General features: G+C 44.8%; 1 protein-coding gene across 2 annotated transcripts in view; it reads left to right on the top strand.

The window, feature by feature from the left end:
- Positions 1–25,147, top strand: part of HIVEP3 (HIVEP zinc finger 3) — a 651,964-nt gene that overhangs the window by 486,692 nt on the left and 140,125 nt on the right. Inside the window, exon 1 of one of the 2 annotated variants that reach the window (XM_007492922.3) lies at positions 15,797–16,337. The exons of the other annotated variant lie outside the window; for it this stretch is intronic. The gene's annotated coding sequence lies outside the window, so the exon portion shown is untranslated. Of the gene's footprint in view, positions 1–15,796; positions 16,338–25,147 lie in introns of those variants that run through there. 2 annotated transcript variants of the gene reach the window in all.

Here is a 25,147-nt window from a genome sequence, read left to right as displayed (position 1 = left end):
TCTTTCTTTCTTTCTTTCTTTCTTTCTTTCTTTCTTCCTTCCTTCCTTTCTTCCTTTCTTCCTTCCTTTCTTTCTTTCTTTCTTCCTTCCTTTCTTTCTTTCTTTCTTTCTTTCTTTCTTTCTTTCTTTCTTTCTTTCTTTCTTTCTTTCTTTCTTTCTTTCTTTCTTTCTTTCTTTCTTTCTTTCTTTCTTTCTTTCTTTCTTTCTTTCTTTCTTTCTTTCTTTCTTTCTTTCTTTCTTTCTTTCTTTCTTTCTTTCTTTCTTCTTCCTTCCTTCCTTTCTTTCCTCCTTTCTTTCTTTCCTCCTTTCTTTCTTTTTTCAGGTTGGGGGAAGCAGACAGAGTTCCCTTTGCCTCTGAGGGATTTAGTACTGGGTCTGGGTGAAGGATAAGGGGAGGAGAAGACAGGGCAAAATCAGGAGATTTTGATGAATGTAAGGACTTCTTTTTGAAATATCTCTGCCTCCACACATCTCACCGTGTGGCTTGGCTCTGTGGATTTGATAAGTGTATGTGTTCCCAGTACATTTCCTTCTAATTTTTAAAGCCATACGTAACTTCAGGGACATTTAATCCATATGTTTCTGATTCTTTAACACTTAAATCAGCCAAATGTTGTTTTGTAAGACATATTTGCACAGTCCTTCACAAAAACACTTAACTCCTTCTTTCTCCAGAATGGCAAGGCAGAGTCCAAGAGTCTCATGTTTCTTCCCACCACCACCATCATTTTCTTTCACAAGTAGAGGCCAAAGTCACCTCTGACCAAGGCCTCAGTATATTCAGAGGAGAGTGAAAGAAGAGTTCTTAAGGTGTCCTTGTCAATCAATAGCATTAATTAAGCACTAATTGTAACCAATCATTAATTATCAACTAACAAGTTGATATCTCTCCAATATTAATTAACTAATTACCATCAATTAGCTTTTATAAGAGGCAATTAAGTGACTGCAGTGGATAGAGCACTGAGCCTGGAATCAGGAAAACTCATCTTCATGAGTTCAAATCCCGCCTCAGATACTTCCTAGCTGTGTGAGCCTGGGTAAGTCACTTAACTCTGTTGACCTCAGATCCTCATCAGTAAACTGAGCTAGAGAAGGAAATGGCAAACCACTCTAGTATCTTTGCCAAGAAAACCCCCAATGGGGTTACAAACAGTCAGATATGACTGAATAACAACAACAACAAAGCTTTTACAAAGGGGTATTCACTGAGGGAAGCATAGTAGGGACAGAAGTACAAAAGTATCCACTACTACCCCCACACAAGGGAAGCCATGGGGAGACTTAGCCCTCTACATGCCCCCTTCCTTTGTGGAAGAATGGACTTAGATGGAAAGTGGTTGTTACAAAAGATTATCTCCACTATTGTCAATAGATGACTTGCCCATAAGACAATGTCTCCCCTTCTGGATCCATCTATTGCTGAGCTGGGGCAGCAGGTCACTTTTCAGGGCTCCCTGCTAGACTCAGCTGCTGTGGCTACACGTAGACTCTACTGTGGACTCCAGTTGCTGGACCTCTAGCAGGCTCATGTGAGCAGGCTCATGTGGTTGTAGCCTGATCCACCCCAAACCCACACTCATTTACCCAAGGAAAGAATAATGGAGGCAAGAACAGAAGACTCAAAAGCACCATGTGTTCCTAGCCATATGGTAGAGGGATGGAGAGATTAGGTGGAGAGCAAGTGGCTGCCACTCCTAGAGCTGCTACTTCTCTCCCCACTTAGAGGTTTACAGCAGTTTTTGCCTTCTTCACTATTAAGGAAAAGTAAGAGTTTCATCTCTTGGAGGCTGTTGAAAACACTTTCAGTTCTGAAGCGTGTCTAGCAGCCAATCAAAAGGCTTTTTGTCTCCATCCAATAAGCTGGAAGGAAACAGGCAGTCTGTCTTCACATGCTCTGAATCAGGGAGAGAAAGGGCCCATCTATCTTGAATTTCAAGAAGGAGGCTTGCTAGTGCTCCACATTGCTAAGGGGTGGATATTACACCCTCTCTGAGGACAGGGCTCTTAGACACCAGGTGGCCCCTTACATTATACTGAGGCAACTGGATAGAGTTCCAGGCCTGGAGTCAGGAAAACCATAGTTCAAATCTGGCCTTAAGATACTTACTAGCTGTGTTATCCTGGGAAAATCACTTTAAGCATTGTTTGCCTCAGTTTCCCTCATCTGTAAAATGGGGATAATGATAGCATCTATCTCCCAGGGTTGTTGTAGGGATCAAATCAGATAATAGTAGTAAAGTGGTTAGCACAGTGCCTGGCACATAGTAAGCACTAAACAAATGGTAGCTATTTATTATGATTGTTATTTATTATTATATACAAAATAGATACTAGGTGATTCTGTGGGAGAGGAGAGGAAAAAGAAGAGAGGAGAGGGGAGAGCCAAATACTTTTTTTTACTGTGCTGGAGATACAAATACAAATAAAAAGAAAGGCATGGGGCAGCTGGGTGGCTCAGTGAATTGAGAGCTAGGCCAAGAGACAGGAGGTCCTGGGTTTAAATATGACTTCAGATACTTCCTAGCTGTGTGATCCTGGACAAGTCACTTAACCCTAACTCCATTACCTCACTCTTGCCGCTCTTCTGCCTTGGAACCAGTAAACAGTATTGACTCCAAGACAGAAAGTAAGGGTTTTTTTTTAAGTACTTAAAAAAAATTTTATTTAATTAGATGGTTTAGAATATTTTTCCATATTTACAAGATTCATGTTCTTTCCCCTCCCCTTCTCTCACCTCCCTCCCATAGCCAATGAGCAATTCCACTGGGTTTAACATGTATCATTGATCAAGACCTATTTCCATATTATTAATATTTGTAATAGGGTGATTGCTTAGAGTCTACATCCCCAGTCATATCCCCATCAAACCATGTGATCAAGCAGTTGCTTTTCTTCTATGTTTCTACTCCCACAGTTCTTTCTCTGGATGTGGATAGTGTTCTTTCTCATAAGTTCCTCCAAATAGTTCTGGATCATACAAAAAGTACTTTGTAAACTTTGAAGCATGTGTAGATGTATGAATCATCACCACTATTATTATTATTATTATTATTATTATTATTATTATTATTAGGAGAGGTAGCCTAGTGTGGTGGCTGGAGAACTGACCTCAGGGTCAGAAAATACTAGGTCCAAGCTTCATCTGTGACATACACTGGCTGTGTGATCTTGGTCAAGTCTCTTAACCTCCCACTCCCCCAGGCAACTCTCTAAAATTAAGCTGCAGAGCTATTGAAAATGGGCACTGGTAGGGACAGCTGGGTAGTAGAGTAGGGAGAGCACTCGACTCAGATTTGGGAGGATCTGATTTCAAATCTGGCTTCAAACACTTCCTAGCTCTGTGTCCCTGGGTAAGTCAATTCACCCCAATTGGCCTGTGCCACTCTTCTGTCCTAGAATTGATACTAAATCAGGAAATGAGGGTTTAAAAAATGAAAAGAAAAAGAAAAAGAACACTGACCAAGGGAATTTACTTACAGAAAATTCCCCATTCCAGTAGAATCAACCTCCAATAGAACAGAGTGGGGAGTGGAATCAGTACTAATTAGTACCTCAGGATTCTTTATACCAATATCTTATACCTAATATCAATACCTAAGGATAATTTTAAAATGTCAAGTAATTGTATTTTTTATTTATTTTGTCACAGAATTCTTCTTTTCATCTTGTTCAGGCCACACTAGGGAGTGCGATATCCCCCCTGGGTCACGTGTTTGACCCCTCTGCCCTATACCATTGAAATCAAATCATTTTTTTTTAATTCTTATTTTAAAGATGAGGAAACTGAAGCATATAGTGAGTGGGCAGGTGATTGGTCCAAAGCCAGTTAGTGACAGATTCAGAATTAAACACTGCAGTCAGAATTCACACAGAAAGGACAGTAGTAGCCAGTTGACAGAAGGACCCCCTCTTGCCTTCCACCATTCCCCACTTCCAGCAACAGCTACCCAGAACCAATCCAGGCCATTCGTCTGTCTATTCAGTCAGTTTGGGAGATATGGGTGTCCCCAGTTCTTTTCCTTCTGAAATGGAGAGATGGTGTGATGGAGGACCACCAGATCTTACTTTCTGCCCTGCCCTTATTACCCTGAAGACTCCTGTCACAATCATCTGATATAAACAACCCTTGATATAAACAAAGCCTAGTACAGTGGATAGAGTGCTAAGCCTGGAGTCAGGAAGACCTGAGTTTAAACAGGTTGTACAACCCTGAGCAAGTCACTTCACCTCTATTTGCCTCTGTTTCCTCATTTATAAAATGGAACTGATAATCGCATAGCACCTACCTCTCAAGATTGTTATGAGTATCAAATGAGATAATAATAATTATAAAGCTCTTAGTATATTGTCAGGCACATAGTAAGCTCTACATAAATATTAGCTATTCCTGTTATTATTATCTGCCCTAATGCTGTCCCCTTAGGAATTCTGGGCTTTTCCATTCTCCCTGTACTTAGGCTTTCTTTTATATGTTGCCTCCTGTAATTAGAGTGTGAGCTCCACAAGAGCAGGAAGTGTCTAGCTTTTTCTACTTATACAGTGCTTGGCACATATTAAAAACTTCATTCTTTTTCATTCATTCATTCATTCATTCATTCGTTCACTTCTTTCTTCAAGACCAAGGTGAATCCCCAAGCCCAGGTCCCCTCATCCTGCCTCACCCTGGGCCTGCATTTGCTGGACAACCCTGGTGATGGGGAGCCGTTGGCCAACTCAGGTTTGGGAGCCGAGAGCATCTGTTCAGAGGGAACGTGATTTGTCTTTTTTGGCAACCAAAAACAGACTTGCATCTTTGATACTGAGCAGCAGATGCTAAATCTAAAATTAGGCTGTTGCTTCCCGGTGCCAGTTACTTACATTAAGGATGTTTTGGTTTATCGTCTTCTTACATCTGTTAATGGACAGTAAGCCTTCTAAGCCATGCTGGGGTCATAACCCCTCTGGGCTCAGCCATGGGGAAAAAATTTAAAAAACTGGCATTGTCCCCTTCCCTCCAACTCTCTACCCCATGGCTTCATAGTTTCTGAAATCCTTTCAGAAATGTGAGGAGGGGAAAGAGGAATAAGTATGATTTCTGTTTTATAAAAGAGGAAACTGAGTCTTAGAGAGATTAAAAGCCTGCAAATATAGGCATGACTAGAGGACAATTGGATAAATAGGTTCTAAGGGTCTAAGTGGACTTCAAACTCAGTATGAGTCAACAGTGTGACAAAGCAATTAAAAAACAAACAACCAAAAAACCAACTTCATGCCATCTTAGCCACCGTTCATCATCATGGTCTAGTACTAATAGTCCAACAGACCTAGCAAATACACCCAGAGTAGTTCAGTAGTGTTCTGTTAAGAACAGTCTATGCCATATGAATACTGGTTGAAGGAACTGGGGGTATTTAGTTTAGAGAAGACATGGGGAGTCATGAGAGCTGGCTTAAAAGAATGGGTGCCCCATGGTGTCCCATAGGAACCCTCGGAGTCATAAGATGTGATTTCAAGCCCCCCAGCTCTGATAGGTCAGGAGATAGAGGTGATCATGATGATAATAACACTTACACAGCACCTATTATGTGCCTGGCAGTTATAAAATCAATTTCTTCATTAATTGGTATAAAAAAATAGTAGTTTTTTTTTATTGTTTTATCTTGCAATAGACATTACCCCTAACGGAAACATGGGTAACGATGAATGTTGGAAAATAACCTATACTCGAGCTCCCTCCCATTTGAGGAGTATTCGGTTGGGATGGTAGATAACAAAGCACTTTGAAAATGGTACTTTGGGGCAGCTGGGTGGTTCAGTGGATTGAGAACCAATCATGGAGATAGGAGGTCCTGAGTTCAAAGCTGGCCTTAGACATTTTGTAGCTGTGTGACCCTGGGCAAGTCACTTAACCCCCATTGCCTAGCCCTTACTGCCCTTCTGCCTTGGAACCAATGAATAGTATTGATTCCAAGATGGAAGGTGAGGATTAAAAAAAGAAAAAAACAGCATGCTATTAAAATAAAAGAAAGATAAAATATTAAAACAAATAAAAAGAAAAAAACAGAAAGTGATGCTTCACTCTGTACATGGGAGGAAACCTTAATAATAAAAATATTATTATATTGATATTATTAATATATTAAGAATATAATATTAACAATAGCTAGCATTTGTATAGTACTTTTGGTTCTACATCACAATAGTCCTATATTGTTACTGTTGTTGTCACTCAGTTGTTTTACTTGTAACTAATACTTCATGACTCCATTTGGGGTTTTCTTGGCAGATACTGGAGTGCTTTGCCATTTCCTTCTCATTTTACAGATGAGGAAACTGAGGTAAACAAGGTGAAGTGACTTATCCTGGGTTAGATATTGTTAGAATGTGTCTGAGGTCTAATAACCCCAGGAGGGAGTTTTTATTATCCAGATTTCATAGAGGAGGGATCTGAGCCAAAAGAGAGATGAAATGCATAGTAGGTGGTATAGAAATGCCCCTTCCCTCTTCCTCTTCTCCCCTTCTCTGCCCTTCCCCTCCCTTCCTTTCTTCTCCCCTCTCTTTGCCTGTAGTCCTGGGCCCTTAGCATCTCTCCCTTTCTTCAAAGTATTGTTCCTCCCTTTCACACACACACACACCACACCACACACACACACACACACACACACACACACACCACACCACACACACACACACACACACCACACACACACACACACACACACACCACACCACACACACACACACACACCACACCACACACACACACACACACACCACACCACACACACACACACACACACCACACCACACACACACACACCACACCACACACACACACACACCACACCACACACACACACACACACACACACCACACCACACACACACACACCACACCACACACACACACACACACCACACCACACCACACCACACCACACACACACACACACACCACACCACACACACACACACACACCACACCACACACACACACACACACACACACACACACACACACACACACACACACAGTCTTTCCTGCTCTCTGCCCTGCCCTTTCCTCCCTTCCTCTGCTCCTCCCTGCTCTCTTTCTCTAGCAGTTATCTGGTACACACTTTGCATTATGCTTATCCATAGATACAGTCCATCATCTCAGTAGGGTAGAATGGAAGCTTCTTGAAGGCAGGGACTATCTCATCTTTATCCTCCTAACCCTAATGCACAGTGCCTGGCCTACGGTGCTTAATAAATGCTTGCAGATTGATTCAGAGAAGCTGGAAGTGGGCCTGTGGCTCAGCTGTCAGTGGGACTGGACGCTACCTCACTCACTCCCACCCTCCCTCATTGACTCTCATCCAAGTATTTGCTTTCTGGGCCGCTGGCCCTGCCTCTCCCTGCAGGCCAGTGATAACTGCTTGGCATTTTGGAAGGGATCAATAACAGTTTCTTTTGCCCATATGGCTGGTTAGCCAGTGGATTTAATGATGCCCTCAGCCATCAGCCTACAACTCAACAATAAAACCTGTCCAATTAAAACCCAGAAACTGGGAGCACTGGATCCTAGCTACCTCAGGGCTCTCTCTGCCTACTTACCCCAGAATGGTTACCAAGGATCTGGGAAGGGGCCACCGGTGCTCTCCTACTGCTCTTTCCTGAATAGATCCCTGAGGTGTGAAGCAGGGAGGGATCAGGAAGGCCACAAGACCAGGACAGGGCAGAAGAATCCACATTTCTTTTCCTTTGCAGCATGTGTCTGGACTTTCTCAGAGGCAAGAACTTCAAGTATGGGGTTATTTAAACAATTTTCAGGACACCTAGGTAGCTTAGTAGATAAAGAGCCAAGACTGGAGAGGGGAGATCCTGGGTTCAAATCTCGCCTCAGGCAGTTCCTAGATTTATGACCCTGGGCAAGTAACTTAATCCCCATTGCCTAACTCTTACCACTCTTCTGCTTTGGAACCAATACACAGTATTGACTCAAAGATGGAAGGTAAAAGTTGTTTAAAAAATAGTAATTAACAGGGGAAGCTAGATGGCTCAATGGAGAGAGGGCCTGGAGACAGGAGAACCTGGGTTCAGATCTGACCTCAGACACTTCCTAGCTCTGTGATCCTAGGCAAGTCACTCAACCCCAATTGCTCTTCTGCCTTAGAAGCAAGTATTGCATCTAAGCCAGAAAGTAGGGGTTTAAAAGAAAAAAGGAGAAGAAGGAAAATGCCCCAGAGTCGAGTTGGAACATCTTGAGTGAGTGATAGCAAATTGAGTTGATCCTATTGGCCCTAGATTTCAGAGTCTATTGAAGTAACAGGATGTGAGAAGACTGGGAAAGTAGGAAGGGGCCAGGTCCTGAAAGATTGTAGAAACCCAACAGAAGATTTTTTATTTATTCTTGGAAGTGAGAGAGAGCCGATGGGGTTTCTTGAATAGGGGGGATGATATGCATTTTAGGAAGCTCCATTGGTGGGTGAGCAGAGGAGAGACTGGAGTGTGGACAGACTTAAGGAAGGTAGACTAGCTGTGTGAATGTTTTAGTTGGCTATGAAGTACAAGTTGACTATGAAAAGGGTGTGTAGATTAGGCTCAGAATGGAAGCTGGAACTACAATGGAAGAGGTTCTTGAATGCTAGGCTAAGGAGGTGCACTGTATGCTAGAGGGCCCAGGTTACCATCAAAGCTGTCAGAAGGGAAACTCCAAGGTCAGACCTGGAGGCTAGCAAGATACTCTTGGAGACAACTGGTTAAAGGATGGCTTGGAGGAAGATGATGCACAACATTCACTTGTCTTCTTTCCACTAGTCCTTGTCTCATCTTCTTGCTTGTATGATCTTGGGCTACTTTCTTTCATTTCAGTTCATGTTTCCCCTTACAGAGCCTTTGATGACTATTTTGAGACCCACAGAAGTTCTTGAAAACCTTGGTGTAACTAGGGAGACTCAACCCCCAGAAAAGGCAAAAAAAAAATGCCACCCTTTGCTTCCCCAGTTCTTCTCTGGTCATGGTGAGTGTTCCAAGGTTCTGAGAAGAAGTAGCCCAATAGCAGGACAAATCCTTGATTAGGAGTCAAGATGCCTGGCTGAGTTCTATGCCTCACTGGCAGTATGACCTATGCAAGGCTCTGTGGGAGAGTCTAAGATAAATGAGCCCTTACCCTCCAGGAGATCATAACCTAATAAGGGATCAGAGATCTGGAGCCAGAAGGATCCTAGAGATCATCTAACCAAGTATGTGTACGACAAGACTGAAGCCCATCCTTTACTGGAAGCTTTTCCCTGAGCCCTCTTCATTCTAGTGCCTTCCCTCATTTATCCTGGGTATAGCTTGCTTTGAATAGATGTGTTTGCATGTTGTCTCCTCTGTTAGAAGCTCCTTGAAGGCAGACACTGCCTCTTGCCTCTTTTTGCATCTTCACGCCTTAGTACAGTGCCTGGCTCATAGTAAGTACTTTGTAAATGTTTAATGATTGTTTCAATTGAATAGTCTCACCTAGGTAGAAAGGAAAGAATTCTAGTCACTGGGAGTCAGATCTGGGTTCTAGTTTTGATCCTATCATTTGGTAGTTGTATAGCCTTAAGGAAGTCATGTCTCTGGGGTCCAGTTTTCTGGATATAGAATTATCTAGGAAGAAGAGAAGGGGAGGAGGGCAAAAGAGGATTCTAGACAACAAAATCACAAAAATATTTAACAATAGCACAATGCCTACCTTTACAGGGTTACTGGGGAACCTCTCTCCATATAGATTTAAATTTAAATATATTTATTTATTAAAAAATGAAATATATAATAATTATATATGAAAGCACTTTGAAAACTGTATAACATCATAAAATGTGATAATTCTTTTTAAATCATTGCCTTCTGTCTTCAGTATCAATTCTAAGACAAAAGAGCAGCAAGAACTAGGTAAATGAGGTTGAGTGACTTGCCCTTAGTCACACAGCTAAGTAGTGTGTCTGAGGGCAGATTTGAACCCAGGTCCTCTCAATTTCAGATCTTGGTACTCTATCCACTGTGCCACGTAGCTGCTCCCATGTGATTATTCTTATGTCCTTCTCTGACTGTGGTATAGTGGAAATAGCACAGAATTTGAAACCAGAGGACCTGAGTTTAAGTTCTGATTCTACCCCTTCCTAGATGATTGTAGCCAAGTCTCTGGTATTTGTTTTCCAACTCTTCCAACTCCTAGAGCCCAGAGTTCTTTCCACTGTATATCCATGCCACCACTCATTTCCCCCTTTGAAGATCCATTTCACTTTTGTTATTGACATAGTCAATAATGTTAATAGTTTTCTTTATATTAAACCATAGCTGTATTCTTGATATAAATTCTGTTTGGTCACAACATATAATCTTTGTGATATGTTCTTATAGTTTCCTAGCTAGTATTTTATTTTAGAATTTTACATATATCCTCATTAATGAAATTGGTCTATAATTTTCCTTTTTTGTTCTTGCTCTTCCTGGCGTAGGTGTTAGCACCATTTCCCACCCTCTACCCTCCAAAAAAAGAATTTGGTAGGACTCCTTCTTTAACTATTATTCCAAATAATTTATGTAATATAGGAACTATGATCTTTAAATGTTTGGCAGAATTTACATTTTTCTTTCCCTTATTTCTGTCTTATTATCATTCTTTTTTTAAGCCCTTAACCTTCTGTCTTAGAATTGAAATTAACTATTAATTCCCAAGTAGAAGAGCAGTAAAGGCTAGCCAGTTGGGATTAAGTGACTTGCACAGGGTCATGAAGCTAGAAATTGGCAGAATCCAGATTTGAACCCAAGACATCCCATCTCCAGGCCTGACTCTCCTCTATCTACCAAGGCATCTAGCTGTCCCTCCTAGTATCAATTAAAAAGAAATCAATACTATGTATTGATTCCAAGGCAGAAGAGCAGTAAGGACTATGCAATGGAGTTTAAGTGACTTGCCCATCACATAGTTAGGAAGTATCTGAAGCTAGATTTGAACTCAGGACCTCTTGACTCAAAGCACTGACTTTCTATCCACTGAACCCCCTTACTGCTTTTGTGAGTATCAGTTCTAAGAGACAAGAGTGGCAAGGGTTAGGCAATCAGAGTTAAGGGATTTCCCCAGTGTCACACAATTTGGACATGTCTGAAGCCACATTTGAACCCAGATCCTATCTGCTGTGCTACCTAGCTACCCCTCTAGAATTTACTTGCAAATCCATCTGGTCCTGGTGTTGTTTGTTTTTTTTTTTCTTTCTCCTCCTTAGGAAGTTCATTCATAGCCTGTTCAATTTCTTTTTCCAGAAAAGATTTATTTAGATATTCTATTTCCTCCTCTGTTAGTCTAGGCAGTTTGTATTTTCATAAGTATTCTTCCATTTCTGAAGATACATTTCATTTGTTCATTGAACAGTATTTATCAATCCCTTACTTGGTGCCTGGCATTATCCTAGGACCTAGGTTCTCAGAATACAAAACACAAAATAATCCTTGCCCTGGAGAAGTTTCTATTCTATTGGGGGCAATTCACATTGTTTGTTGGGTCCATTTCCTTCACCCTGTTTCTCCTTCAGCCTTCACCAGGGCTCTGGGAGCTGGGAGCCTGGGTTGAAATCCATCCTCTCATACTCTATGGCTTTAGGCAATTCACTGTTTCACTTCTCCATTTCCTCACCTGGACTCAAATGCCTCTTCCATTCCTTCCAGCTCTCACTCAGGGTCCTCTGACCCTAGGAAATGCTATCACCATTCAGACTCTACAAACCTGAATGGGAGGCTATGGAAGTTTGGGGCTGGCTAATACTAGCTCCTTAGAGAATTTCAGTTTTCTTTCTCTGTAACCAGTGCCAAACTTGGGAAACCATGCAAACCCGTTTCCTTGCCAGCAAAATGTGAGAAAATTGCAGGTTTGCCGAACTGTAAACTAATACTAACAGTGGCAACAACAAAACCTTTTTTAGAATGAAGGAGCCTGCTGTCCCCATTTTACAGATGAAGAGGCTGAGGCTCAGGGAGGAGAGGTGGCTTGCCCAATGCCACAGAACTAGGAAGAGTTGGATCCTGGAGACTGTCAGTTCTCTGCCTAAATAAGGACCCATTAAATGCTCACTCTCCAGAATGCTGTTAAAACTTTCTTTATGAAGTATGTTATCGTAGATAGACTACTGGTCTTGGAATCAGAAAGACTTGGTTTGAAATCCTGCTAAGACACTTCCTAGCTGTAGCTGGATAAGGGAGGGAGGGTCAGAGAAACTGAGTTCCTATTATGGTCTCAGGCCCTTGCTGGCTATAACCCTGGGGAAATCATTTAATTTCTGGACCTTTATTTTGTCATCCATAAAATGGACTAGAGAATACAACCGACTAAACAACATAAATTACGTTCTATTAGGGACAATTCATATTCTGTTGGTTGGGTCCATTTCATCCTCCTATTTCTCCTTGGACTAGAAGTGCTCTGAGGTCCTTCCCAGATTGAGATCTGTGACCCTGTGATAATTTCTAGTTTCCCTTCAATCTCTGAATGATTCAATGACCCTGGACAAGTGGCCCTTGGATAAAGTCAGACTAAATGCTTTCTCAGGTCTCTTCTAACTCTAAAGCTATAAACCTGACTCCAAACAAGTCAATGAATCTCTCTCAGTCTCAGTTTCCTCATTTGTAAAATGGAGATCATAATAACCCCACAGAGATGTCTTGAGGTTTGCCTGAGATAATGTATATAAAGTATTTTGTAAACCTTAATACATTGAGTATGATCATTTCATTAAGGCAGCCTTTGGCAGGGTAGGGAAGGCTCTGGGCTGGGCAGAAGGCTTCTCAGGTTTGCTTTGAGACCTTTGGGCAAGGGCCCGGAAGTTCAGGGTTCCGCCACTGTCCCCGCAGAGGTAGTGATTTTCTCTATGTCATTCCGGGGCAGTGTCCTGATTTAGCTCATTTTGTGTTTGTCTTTTATTAGAGAGCAAAGGGCTTTCTTTCCCCTAAAGAAAAAGCCTTTTTTTTTTTTTTTGCTCTTGGAGAGCCCAGCGGATTGGATGGATACGGCTGTGGCTTTATTCTGAGGCTGTCTTTGCCCTGTCATCATTTCCTCCTCCCTTCTCTGGCTTTTGAGGCTATCTAAGAGCTCTCCGGGAGCAATGTTGACTTGTGCAGTCTTTTAATACCTCTCTGTCCTCACATCCTCGATTTCCATGCCCTATATAAGACACAGCAAGCTGTGATGGGGAAAGTATTGAACTTCTGATTTCAGAATCAAGAGACATAGTTTTGAATCCTAGCACTAAGGCTTACTAGCTGTGTGATCCTAGGCATGTCACTTGAGATGTTTGAGCCTCATCTGTAAAATGGGAATAATATTGCTTGTACTTCATTAGAGATTAGGGTGGATGGAAAGTGAATAGACAGTGTCCCAAGTAAACTCTCCAAGAGTTCTTTTTTATTTTTAAACCCTTACCTTCTTTCTTAGAATCAGTACTGTATTTTGGTTCCAAGATGGAAGAGTGGTAAGGGTTAGGCAATTGGGGTTAAGTGACTTGTCCAGCGTCACACAGCTAGGAAGTGTCTGAGGTCAGATTTGAACCCAGGATCTCCCATCTCTGGGCCTGGCTCTCAATCCACTGAGCTACCTAACTGCCCCCAAAACAAGGGTTCTTAACTGTTTCTGTGTCAAGGATTCCTTTTGCCATAGTTTAGTGAAACTTCTGGACCCTTCCCCAGACTGATGCTTTTTAAATGCATGAAATAAAATATATATGATTACAAAGGAGATTAGTTATATTGAAATAGATATCATTTTTTCCCATCTAAGTTCATGGATCCCCTGAAACCTACTCAGCCATCTCATTTGCGAAGGGGAAATCTGTGGATCTCGAATCATTGCCAAAGAAGTTGTAGACTAGTGCCAGAGGGGGTTTCCTCCCTGGAAGCTCTGTACACCTGCTATCTGTCAGTGAGGTATTGTAGAAAAATCCTAGAACTGGTGTTGAGGACCTGAGCTCCAATTTGGGTACTTAAGCTGTGACTCTGAGTTCAGTTTCTTGGTATCTGAACCTGTTTCGATTTGTAAAATGACTATATAATCTCCCAAAGTCACTTCCAACTCTGTGTTCCCACAAGTATTATTGAATTGTGAGTCTATTTTGACCTGCGGGCTCCTTAGGGTTCCTCCTGTGGCTCACATTCCCATTTTCTGGATGAAGAGCATCTCCTAGCTGCTTTTCACATACCGCTTGAGTTCAGGTGTGACTCATGCCATGAGAATAATGAGCTTTCCAGGGCTTCTGGCAAACACTGTCCATTGGGAAGACCCTGGGGGTATGAAGACTCCTTTTCTGGTCAGGGGTCCAGGAAGCTTTGTCCTATAGAGCCATTTCCTGGCCAGCCAGAGTCTTACCCAGCAAGCTGCTCTTCACTTCTGCCCCAGGGCATCCTGCAGGGTTCACTGGAGGCTGAGCCACACTGAGCTCATTCATGGGTGCTTGGGAAGAGGATGCTGCCAGCTGGGGCAGCACCAGCAGGGGCAGAGAGTATAAGGAAGGGAAGGAAGAAGGAGACAACACATTACCCTAAGAGGAGCATGGGGCTTCAAGGCAGTGACATCCAGCCCAATCATCTCATTTTACAGATGAGGAAAGGGGAGCTCAGGGAGGCTGCCAGGCTCACAGAGGTCCAAACTCAGTGCTCTATCCCATGCTGGTCTCCGCTTTAGTGGGTTGAGTGAAGAAGCAGATTCCTCCCTGCCCAGGGTGGGACAAGAGAAGATGGGATGAAGGGCGAGGCACTGAAAGGCCTTGAGAGAGGAGAGACGGGCCAGCTACATGAAGGCAAGATATGGGGTTCGGATACTCACTCTGCGAGTCACTTTCCCCTATTTAAGCCTGTTTCTCCCTCTTTAAAATGAGAGCATCAGACAGGGCTCTGTCCCACCCATCCAGCTAGAAAATCCTAGCCTGGCAGAAAGATGTAGAGAAAAGAATTTCGGGAGGGTGCTGGGAGGCGGCATTATACACATTGGGCCCCAGAAATCCTCATCGCCCGGGCGGCGAGTCCAGGGCAAGAGGACCCTCTCCTACTAGTCAGACAGGCGGCGGCGAAGGCAGGGGCAGGACTTGCCACTCTTTCCCAAGGGTGCAGCCCGAGGTGAGACCGAAGCCTCAGCGGCGGCCTTGCAGACCTCCCTCTTTCCCCCCTCCCTTCCCTCCCGGAGGAAATGACCCTGGAGGCGGGGTGGAGTAGGGGAAGGGGGGAAGGGGTGCAGCTGCCCAAGAGCACAGACTGACACCGCCTGTCACTGAGGGAACGCACAGGCTCAGCCGCCGCCGCCTCCAGTCCTCTCCGGCCGGGCCCCCTCCCCTCTCTCTCCCGTACTTTGGAGTCTGCCCCTCCCCCCAGTTCCCGGTGTTTGCCCGGAGGGAGACAGACTGGAGGGGCGGGGGGGGGGGGGAGCTGTATAATTCCCACGCAGGGATTCCCCAGACAAGGAGACCCCTCCCTCTCTCCCTCTTCCTCTCCCTTTCTGCCCCTCCCTCCTGCTGAGCGCTGACCCTGCGGTGACCCGGGGCACCCGGGCCTGCGGTTGTGCTGGGGTACTGGGGGGAGAAAGACGGGCGGGAAAGGGGTGCCGGGAGGGGGGTGTGAAGAAGAGCAGCAGAGGGAATAGAAGAGGGAAGGGGGGAAAAGGAGGAAGAAGCTGGGAGGGCGGAGGTGGGGGGAGAAGAGGAAGAAGAGGCTAGGAAGGAGGAGGAAGATGAGGGAGGGGGGAGGAGGGCCGAAGAGGAGGAAGGGTCTGGAGAAGTGGAGGAGGAAGATAGAGGAGGAGGACAGGAGAGGGAGGAGCCCGGGCTGGGAGCTCCTGGGGCCAGCCCCAGAGGGGCCGCTGGCGCACGGTGGCGGTGGCGGGCAGGAGGCAGGCGCTGGGCGCTGGGCGCTCCCTCCTCGCTCTGGTGGAGCGGGGCTGGTTGGGGAGGGCGGCAGGCACATCCTTGTGCAATGCTTGAGAGGCAGCCAAGGGCTGAAGGATTCCCTCGCCGGGGCCGAGCGCCGCCCGCAGCTGCCTGACAACAGGAAACAATGTGTAGTGAATGGAAAGAAGTGGGTGGCCCCGGCTAAACGACTTCCCTTTACATCACTGCCCAAATAAGGAGCTTCCAATTAACTGCTTCGGCCCCGGGCCGGCCCCGGGAGCAGCTCGCGCCCTGGTGCGTGGCGCCGGCCCCCAGCTCCTGCTCCGGCTGCGCCTTGGGCTCAGGCTCCGGCTCCGACTCCGCGCTGTCCGCGCGCGGCTCGGGCGCACTCGCGGGGATCCAGCTCTGAACTGGGCAGACGGGACGGGCAAGGCCAGAGCGGGCGCCGGCCCCAGCCTGGAGCAGCCAGCGCGCCGCTGTCAGGTGAGGGAGGCGCCGCGGGGCCGCGATCGCGATGGGGCACGGGTAGCCCTGGGGAGCCCAGGCTGGGGAGGAAGGAGCAGGGACACCTCCGAGCCCCGGGGGCCTTTGGTCAGGAGCCAGAATGTTCCCGGGCGGACGGAACGGAGCCGTGAGCGGCAGGGGAGGGGAGAGGAGAAGAGAGGAGGGAAGGGAAGAGAGGGCAGAACGGGACACAGCCCCACGGCATTGGAGGGGATGCAGGAGCCGGGAGGCGAGCGAGGTGAGGCGGGATGCCCTGTGCGTCGGAGCGGGCGCGCCCAGTTGGTCCGGGACCGGGACAGGGACAGGGACAATGGGCATGTCGGGCTGGAGGAGGAGGAGGAGGAGGCTGCCACTGGTAGCTTCCCCCCACAGGGAGCAAGGCTGGGGCTCTCGTTGGCGCTGCCACCAGGGCTTGCGGGAGCTAAGAGCCACCTTGTTTCCATGGGGAAACACCTGGACACACACACACACAGCGACACACACAGACACACAAGCTTCTAGATTCGGGCACACAGGCAGTCACAAAGTCACAAAGATACAGATAAACAGACTCACGTTTAGACAGAAACACAAGCAGTCACAAAGACCGAGACACACGTAGACACACAATCCATTGACAAATGTAGTCATTCTCACAGACACTGACATGCACACAGACACAAGCGCCCAACAGACAAACCTTAGACCCATACTTTTCCACAGGACACATGTAAGCAGCCAGTCAGCCAGCCCAATCTCCCCCTGCTCCTCCTGGGTGTGTTTCCCGTTAGGTGTGTGCCCTTTCCCACTGTCAGACAGCAGCCTCAGCAGGGTAGCTGTCTGTCAGCTTGCTTCGGAGTAAGCCAAAGAAACTCTCAGCTGTAAATGGGCAGAGGGGGCCCTGCCTTTCCCTGAGAACTGAAGGAAGCAGGGACTGGTAGAACTGGGTGAGAGAAGCAGCCCTTCCCCTGGCATTCTCCACAGTGCCAAGCTGGTCATTTCTAGTGCATGGGCTGCTTTCAGGAGCTTCCTCACCTTTGAGAGTGGAAGGGAGCTGGAGAAGTCAGAAATGAGTCCTGCTCTCTTGGCACAGTGCTTCACGTAGCACATAGTAGGCCTCCATAATTGTTGACTAAATGAATGACTACATGAGAGATTCACAAAGTATTCTGACTAGGTCCCTGGATCCTAATCCTGTGACTAACTCACCATCTAATTTTGAGCAAACTGAACTTTGGGCCTCAATTTTCACATCTGAAAAATGGGAGACATAACACTACTAATATATATGTATAAAATAATATGTGAAAATGTAAACTATTTTACGAGTAACTATACCAATATTTGTTAAGTGCCTTTCACTTGATTATACAGTGATAAGTTGGAAAGGGGGTGGGAAAATGGCCCATAAAAAATGGTCCCCTGAAAGGAGCCTGGGATTTGGAATCAGAGGTCAGAAGAGGAGAAATTTTAAGATACTTTAGAAACAATTTAGTATAACTCCCTCACTTTACAGATGGGATAGCTGAGGCAAAGAGATTAAATGACTTGCCCATCGACATATAATTAGAAAGTACCAGAAGCATGGTTTGAACCTGGATCTTTCTTACTTCTAAGCCAAAGCTGAAGTTGAGTTATTATACTCTGCCACTTGCACATGTGTCCTAGGGCAAGTATAATGCCCTGGACCTTAGTTTCCTTACCTATAAAATAAGGTCCAAACGGATGACCTCTAAGTGTTTTCAGCACTAAACCTATGTTTTTATAATCCAGAGAGTGGCCTATAGGGTTTTGGGGACCAGACCTAGAATTTCTTTTTTTAATTTTTAAAAATTGAAAACAGTTTTCAAATAACAGTAGTTTTAATTGATTTATTCCTTTCCATTAAGCAAAGGGGGGGGGGGGAATCCTCAATGCATATCAAAATAATCTGGCAAAGCAAATTCCCACATTAGCTATGTCTAAAAACACGTGTCTTTCTGTATTTTAAGTTCATTCCCTCTGTATTAGGAGGTGAGTACTTTTATCATGCCCTGTTTTATCACTGCCTTGATCAGAGTTCCAGTCTTTCAAAGTTGCTTTTCTCTACAATGTCATTAACATTGTATAAATTATTCTCTTATTTTCACTCTGCAACAGTTAATAAAAAGGCTTCCCAGTTTGCTCTGAAATTATACATTTCATCACTTCTTAGAGCCCAGTGATATTTTATTGCATTCCCAATCTACAATGTTTAGAGGACAGCCCCTTTAGCTTCCAGTCTTTGGCTATCACAAAAAGGGCTCCTAGAAATAATTTTGTGCATGTAGACCTATGATTTCATTGGTATGAGGAACACCCAGTGAGGAAACTCCCTCTCCCAATGCAGGTTGGCACCTGTTATATAACTTCCAGTCTTGGAGAGTTGCCTGGGTAGGTTAGGTGACTTGCCAGCATGTGTCAGAGGTGGGACTTGAAGCAAGTCTTTTTGAGACCCAAGTTCCCTCGTTATCATTGAACCTACTTGGTGGAAGCCATTTCTGTGGGTTTGGCCAATCTAGAAGGGCCCTCTGAACCTGTTACCAAAAGGACCCTTCTGTCTGTTGGTGGGTTTCTGGTTCTATACAGTGAAGAATCCCTCAAATTCTAGGAGTGACAATTGCTCCTTTTGCATTGCCTTTTCTAGTCATCATGTGGCTATGTAACAGTTACCTTTTCAGGGCTATATGTATCTGCAGGTGTTTTTATCTTTGTATTTGGGGATGTTCCCATCCAGTATGAATTCCATGATAGGTGTGGTTCTGTCTTTAAGTTGGCTTCAACTGGGACTCTAGCCCAGTGTATCTTGGGGCTGCTTTTTATCCAACATGTTCATAAGGGAATCCATCCTGGGCAAATCCCTCATCAGCCCCTGTATAGGGGCTAGTTGGAATGCAGTGAATAGTAAAATCGTGATCCCTGTTGATAAAAAGGGATAAGGAGGTGATATCCCAGCATCCTCTATTCTGGCCAGGCAGTCCAGAGGCGTCCTTTGGGAAGGACAATGAGGAGTTGTTAGAAGGAAGGTTATCTCATTGGTAAAAGACCTTGAATTCATTTCAGATGAAGAATAGCTGAAAAAATGGGATGGTTAGCTTAGAGAAGAGTAGGCTTAAGTTGTCACCTCCTACAAGAGGGCTTTCCTAGGGGAAGCTAGGTGGCACAGTGGATAGAGCGCCCATTAGGTCTGGAGTGAGAGGACCTGGGTTAAAATCTGACCTTACATATTTCCTAGCTATGTGACCCTGGACAAGTCACTTAACCCTGATTGCCTAATTTTTACCACTCTTCTGTTTTAGAATTGATACTAAGACAGAAGGTAAGAAGATTTTTTCTTTAAAAGAGGGCTTTCCTGATTGTCCCCAATTGTTAGTATTCCCTTTTACCCATCCCAAATATACATTAAATGATGTAAAGCACTTGACAAATATGTGGGTTATCATTCTTCTTATCTTTCCTCTGGTTCAACATTTTCCATATTTGTTTCTACATGTACATATATGTATATATGTGCTCGCATGTATACCTGAATAAGGGGGGCAGTAGCAGGGGGTCTTCCAGTATTTGAGGAGCTGATTCTTAGATGAAGAAACACATGCTTGCCTGAGAGGTCAGTTTGGACTGGATGTACAGAAAAACTGCTTAACAGTTAGAACTATCCTAGAATGGCACTGGTTGCCTTGGGAGCCGAGGGAAGGAGGAAGGAGGGCCTGGACAAAGCTGGATGTTGCCCTTGTTGGAGAGATGATTCCGGTTTGGGTATTTGTTGGTGTCGCTTGCTAACGGAGGTCCCTTCCACCTCTGAAATTCTGAAGTGTGATGGCATCCTCTCTAGTGCCTCTTTTCTGTTATCATAGCATCTACTCCAGTTCAGGTCCTTATTGCCCCTTGTCTGGACTGCTGAAATCCTATTCTAACTGATCTGCTGGGCTCCAGGCTTTCTTCCTCCAACTCATCTTCTGCGTGCTGAATGGAAATCTTCCTAAAGCCTAGCTCTCATAGCCACTCACCTGCTCAGAAATCCTTAATGGCTCCCCATTGCTTACTCAAGGAAGCATAACCACTAATCCTGGCATTTAAAAATCATGGAACAACCTCCCTGTCCAGTCTTATTTCATACTACTCTCCTCCCTTCCCCACCCCTGGGCTTATGCTCTTCCGTGTGACTAGAAATGAGCGCCCTCCCCTATTCTCTTACACTGAAGCACCTGTTTAGTTGTTCATCTCCCCCAGGAAGCCTTCACAGATGTGGGAAGAGTTCCTAATTGATATTCCTAAAGTGTAGGGATGATTGTACCACTTCGTGGCTCAAGAAACTTCCATGGCTACCCATTTCCCTCTAGGATAAATGCTGCCCAGTAGGCACTTTGTACCCTTCACTGTCTGGTTCCAACTTACCTCTCTAGACTGATTGTACATTATTTGCTATCATGAACTCTGTGTTCAAGTCAGACTGGCCTACTTCTTGTTGCCTGTACAAAACATCTGATTTCCCACCCCCATGTCTTTACAGAGGTTATGATCTATGATGAGAATACTTTCCCTCCATACCTCAGCCCCTCATCGAATCCCTAACTTTCTTGAAAGCATTTGCTACCTCCTACAGGAAGACTTGGGGCAGCTGGGTGGCCCAGTGGATAGAGTGCTGGGCCTGGAGGCAAGAAGACCTGAGTTCACAACCTCAGTCTTACTAGCTGTCTGACTCTCGGCAAGTCACTTCATCCTGTTGGCCTCAGTTTCCTCATCTGTAAAAAATGAGCTAGAGAAGGAAGTGCAAACCACTCCAATCTCTCTGGCAAGAAAACCCCAGGTGGGGTCACAAAGAGTCAGATACAACTGAAATGGCTCAACAACTACAAACTAGGAAGGCTTTTCTGATTGTTCCTCAGTTGTTAGTGCTCCTTCCCACACATCCCAAATTATATTTATTGAATATATCCTTTGCATATGCCTATCTGTTTACATGTCCTCTTCCCTCAGACCCCACCCCACCCCAGGAGAATATACATTAATCTTCTCAAGAGGAAGGGGAACCTTTCCCTGTTTGTCTAGTGCCTAGCACATAGTAGGAATAGGATAAAGAATGGCCCTGAGATTTCACTGATATTGAATCAGGATACTCTGACTCTAGTGTCATCAGGACTGTGTGCCCAGTACCCTGCTGCCCCTGTCCCTCCATAGGGTGCCTCTAGACCTTTGTGAGGGGACCCCCCCCCCACCTATGCACTTCTCTCCCTCATTTTGTCTAGATGCTTATCTTTCTTCTGAGTGCTCCTCAGTTCCTCAAGGGTGTAGCCTCTGCTGGGTTTTTATACCCCCAACCCCGGCCCTTAGTCTAAGTAGATACTTCATTAATCCTTCCTAATCTGGACATTTAGCCCATCGTAGTAATTGCCCCACATGACCTGGACCAAGTTGTCCAAGTGATCACCTTGGCTGTAGGGGCCACCCCAGCCCTTCAAAGTCATCAGTTGACAGGCCTCCCGCCAACTGTAGGTGGGCCATGGCCTGGAGTCCAGGAAGCTGACTGGGCTGGTGGCAATGGGCCCAGGAAGCTCATTTGGTTTCCATGTGTGGTTAGTTTTGCTGATGGGCCAAGGGAGCGTTCCTTCTGGCTTAGATGTTTCCTTTCAGAGTTCTCATGGCGCTCCTTGGTGGGAGGCTTTGCCCAGCAGCTTCTAGACATTACATGGGGATGTACAAAAGATCCCTTACCTAGGAAACGGGAGTGGCAGAAATGATTGGGGATAATGGTTCCTAGCCATTCCCTATAGGTCACCTTAGCAAGAGCAAGCAGAAGCACTGAAGAGCCCCCATACAGAATAATCCTGCATTTGGCATGGAGGCTTTATACTTACACATTGCCAGAGGCAGTGGGGCATAGTGGATAAAGGGCCAGCCTCAGTCAGGAAGGCCCCAAACAAGTCCTGCCTCTGACAGATATTGGCGGTGTGGTACAACCCCTCAGGGCCCTCTAGGACTATGTCACAGATCCTGAGAGGTTCCACCCTGGGAGAATCCACAGGAATAAAAACATGGCTTTCCTAACCCAGTGGCATGCTGGCATGACTCATACAGGTTCAGGAGTTGATTGTTAAATTTGCAGTGTGAGTATTGATTTTCACCTCAGAAATCAGAAAACAGTACACAGTAGGACTTGATTTATTATTTTGGTGATTGTCTAGACTTAAGACCATTATGGAGAAAATGTTAATGCTGATTAAAGTGTTAACAATGCAGATTAAACTTAGAAATATATTATGCAGAATCTCTCTCTCTCTCTCTCTCTCTCTCTCTCTCTCTCTCTCTCTCTCTCTCTCTCTCTCTCTCTCTCTCGTTGAAATCTTAAAAAATGTTAAACATTTACCAACATGTACTTGGCCGATTACCATACCAGGTTTCTAAAACCTGAATTAAAATCTCAGAGTTGAAAGGGACCTCCAGGGGCAGCTAAGCGGCACAGTGAATTGAGTGCCAGGCCTAGAGTTGAAAGAAACAAGGTTCAAATCCAATTTTAGACACTTCCTAACTGTGTAACCCTGGGTAAGTCATTTAACCCATAGCCTTTGTCACTCTGTCCTAGAATTGCTAAGGTAGAAAGGAAGGGGAGGAAGGAAGAAAGGAAGGAAGGGAGGAAGGAAGAAAGGAAGGGAGGGAGGGAGAAGGAAGGAAGGAAGGAAGGAAGGAAGGAAGGAAGGAAGGAAGGAAGGAAGGAAGGAAGGAAGGAAGGAAGGACTCTGAACAAGGATTAATTCCCTCTACACTAGGAGATCTCTGGGGAAGGGGATTCCCAGTCAACTTTAAGATAATTTTAATTATTAGAGGCAGCTAGGTGGTGTAATGGATAGAGCTCATTTTCTTTAGTTCAAATCTGGCCTCAGACACTTACTAGCTGTATGACCCTGGGGAAGTCACTTTACCTTGTTTGCCTCAAATTTCTCATCTGTAAAATGAGCTGGAGAAAGAAATGTCAAACCACCTCCGTATCTTTGCTAAGAAAATCCCTCATGTGGTCAGGAAGAACTGGACATGACTGAAGAACAACAATTGTTCAATATTTCCTGAAGTTAGGCTTAAACCTTTTCCTCTTACCATTTCTACCCATGGCTTCCCATTTCTACCCATGCCAAGGCATACCCTTCTTCTTTGGGATAGCCTTTCTAATACTGAAAGATGGAACCTGTCTCCTTAATCTTCCCTTCTGCAAGTAAAACATTCCCAGTTCCTTTAACCAGTACTCTTAAAAGCATGACCTTTTCACCATCCAGATCTCCCTTTTCTGCTTACTGAATTCATTATCTTGGCTGTGGCCTTACGGAGTTTCAGAAAGTGGCTTCCCTACTCTGAGTTCCAGGCTCCTCGTCTGTAAAAGGAGGATGATCCTTCTAGCCCTCTTCACCTCCCAGGGTTATGAGAAAAGTAACATAAACATGGGAGTTGCTGTTATGCTTGTGTCTGGGTTTCTAAGAATTCACTTGCACAACAACAAACAAAATAAGCCACACAGACGACCTGTTACTGACGAAGGTTTCTGAACTGAATCCCTTCTCAGAAGAAAAAAAAGAGGTTTTTTGGGCAGCTGGGTGGCTCAGTGGATTGAGAGTCAGGCCTAGAGATCCTGGGTTCAAATTTGACCTCAGATACTTCCTAGCTGTGTGATCCTGAGCAAGTCTAACCCTCATTGCCCAGGCCTTATGGCTCTCCTGCCTTGGAACCAATATGTAGTATTGGTTCTAAGAAGGAAGGTGAGGGTTTCAAAAGAAAATAGGTTTTAAGTTTATAAAATGAAATGCATAGAATTACAGAGGAAGTCTATTGGGTTAAGATAAATACTGTCATCAATATATATATATATATATATGTGTATATATATGTATATATTTTTTTTTAAAATTCACAGACCTAAATATATATATATATATTTTAAACCTTCCAGGCTATAGAAAAACCAATACTGGTATGTCTTATGGGTTGCAAAACACTTTACTTTAGTGCATTTGATCCTCACAGCAATCAATCCTTTGTGGTAGGTATAGCAGATATTATCCCATTTTAGTCTTAAAAGAGCTGTGTTTTTTCAAGAAGCTAGATGGCACAGTGAAAACAGCCCAGTCTTTGAGTCAGGAAGAACTGAGTTCAGATCCAGACTCCTATACTTACTAGCTCTGTGACCTTGGGCAAGTCACTTAACCCTGTTTGCCTCAGTTTTCTCATCTGTAAAATGAACTGGAGAAGGAAATGGCAAACCATGCCAGGATCTATAAAAGTGAAAGGGCTAATCCACAACAACAAAAAGAAAAGATGAGGGACTTTCCAAGGTCATACAGCTAGAAGATACCAAAGGCATGAATGGAATCCAGGTCTCTCCTAACTCCCAGCTCATCATTCTTTCTGCCATGCCTGCAGTGGGTAAGTGTCCAGTTTTCCCATGCTGATATCTACTTACCCTTCTCCCTTCTGAGAAGGGCAGCTCCTCCCTTAGCTTAGGCTGCTGCAGATGAGCAGACTGAGCCAGGCTGTGCTGAGGAGCCTGCCTCAGGAGAGCAACACAACTTGAGTTTCAAAGGGTGTCCCTGCTGGGAAGCAAACTGCATGAGAAGTCAAATTAAGTGGAGAGAGCCAGATGAAACCATAGCAAGCAATGAATAAAAGCAGGGGTGGCCGGCAGAAGAGGGAGGCTGGAGTTTGGACACCTCCTCTTTGGACAGTTCTGGGTTCAATTCCAGCAACATCTCTAAAGGCCATGCCTAGACCCTGGGGATTCCCTCTGGTGATGGTGTCCTTATCCCTGC

The sequence above is a fragment of the Monodelphis domestica genome, chromosome 4 (genome assembly GCF_027887165.1).
Source record: "Monodelphis domestica isolate mMonDom1 chromosome 4, mMonDom1.pri, whole genome shotgun sequence".
NCBI classification, from domain to species: domain Eukaryota; kingdom Metazoa; phylum Chordata; class Mammalia; order Didelphimorphia; family Didelphidae; genus Monodelphis; species Monodelphis domestica.
This window is presented reverse-complemented; position numbering and strand designations above follow the sequence as displayed.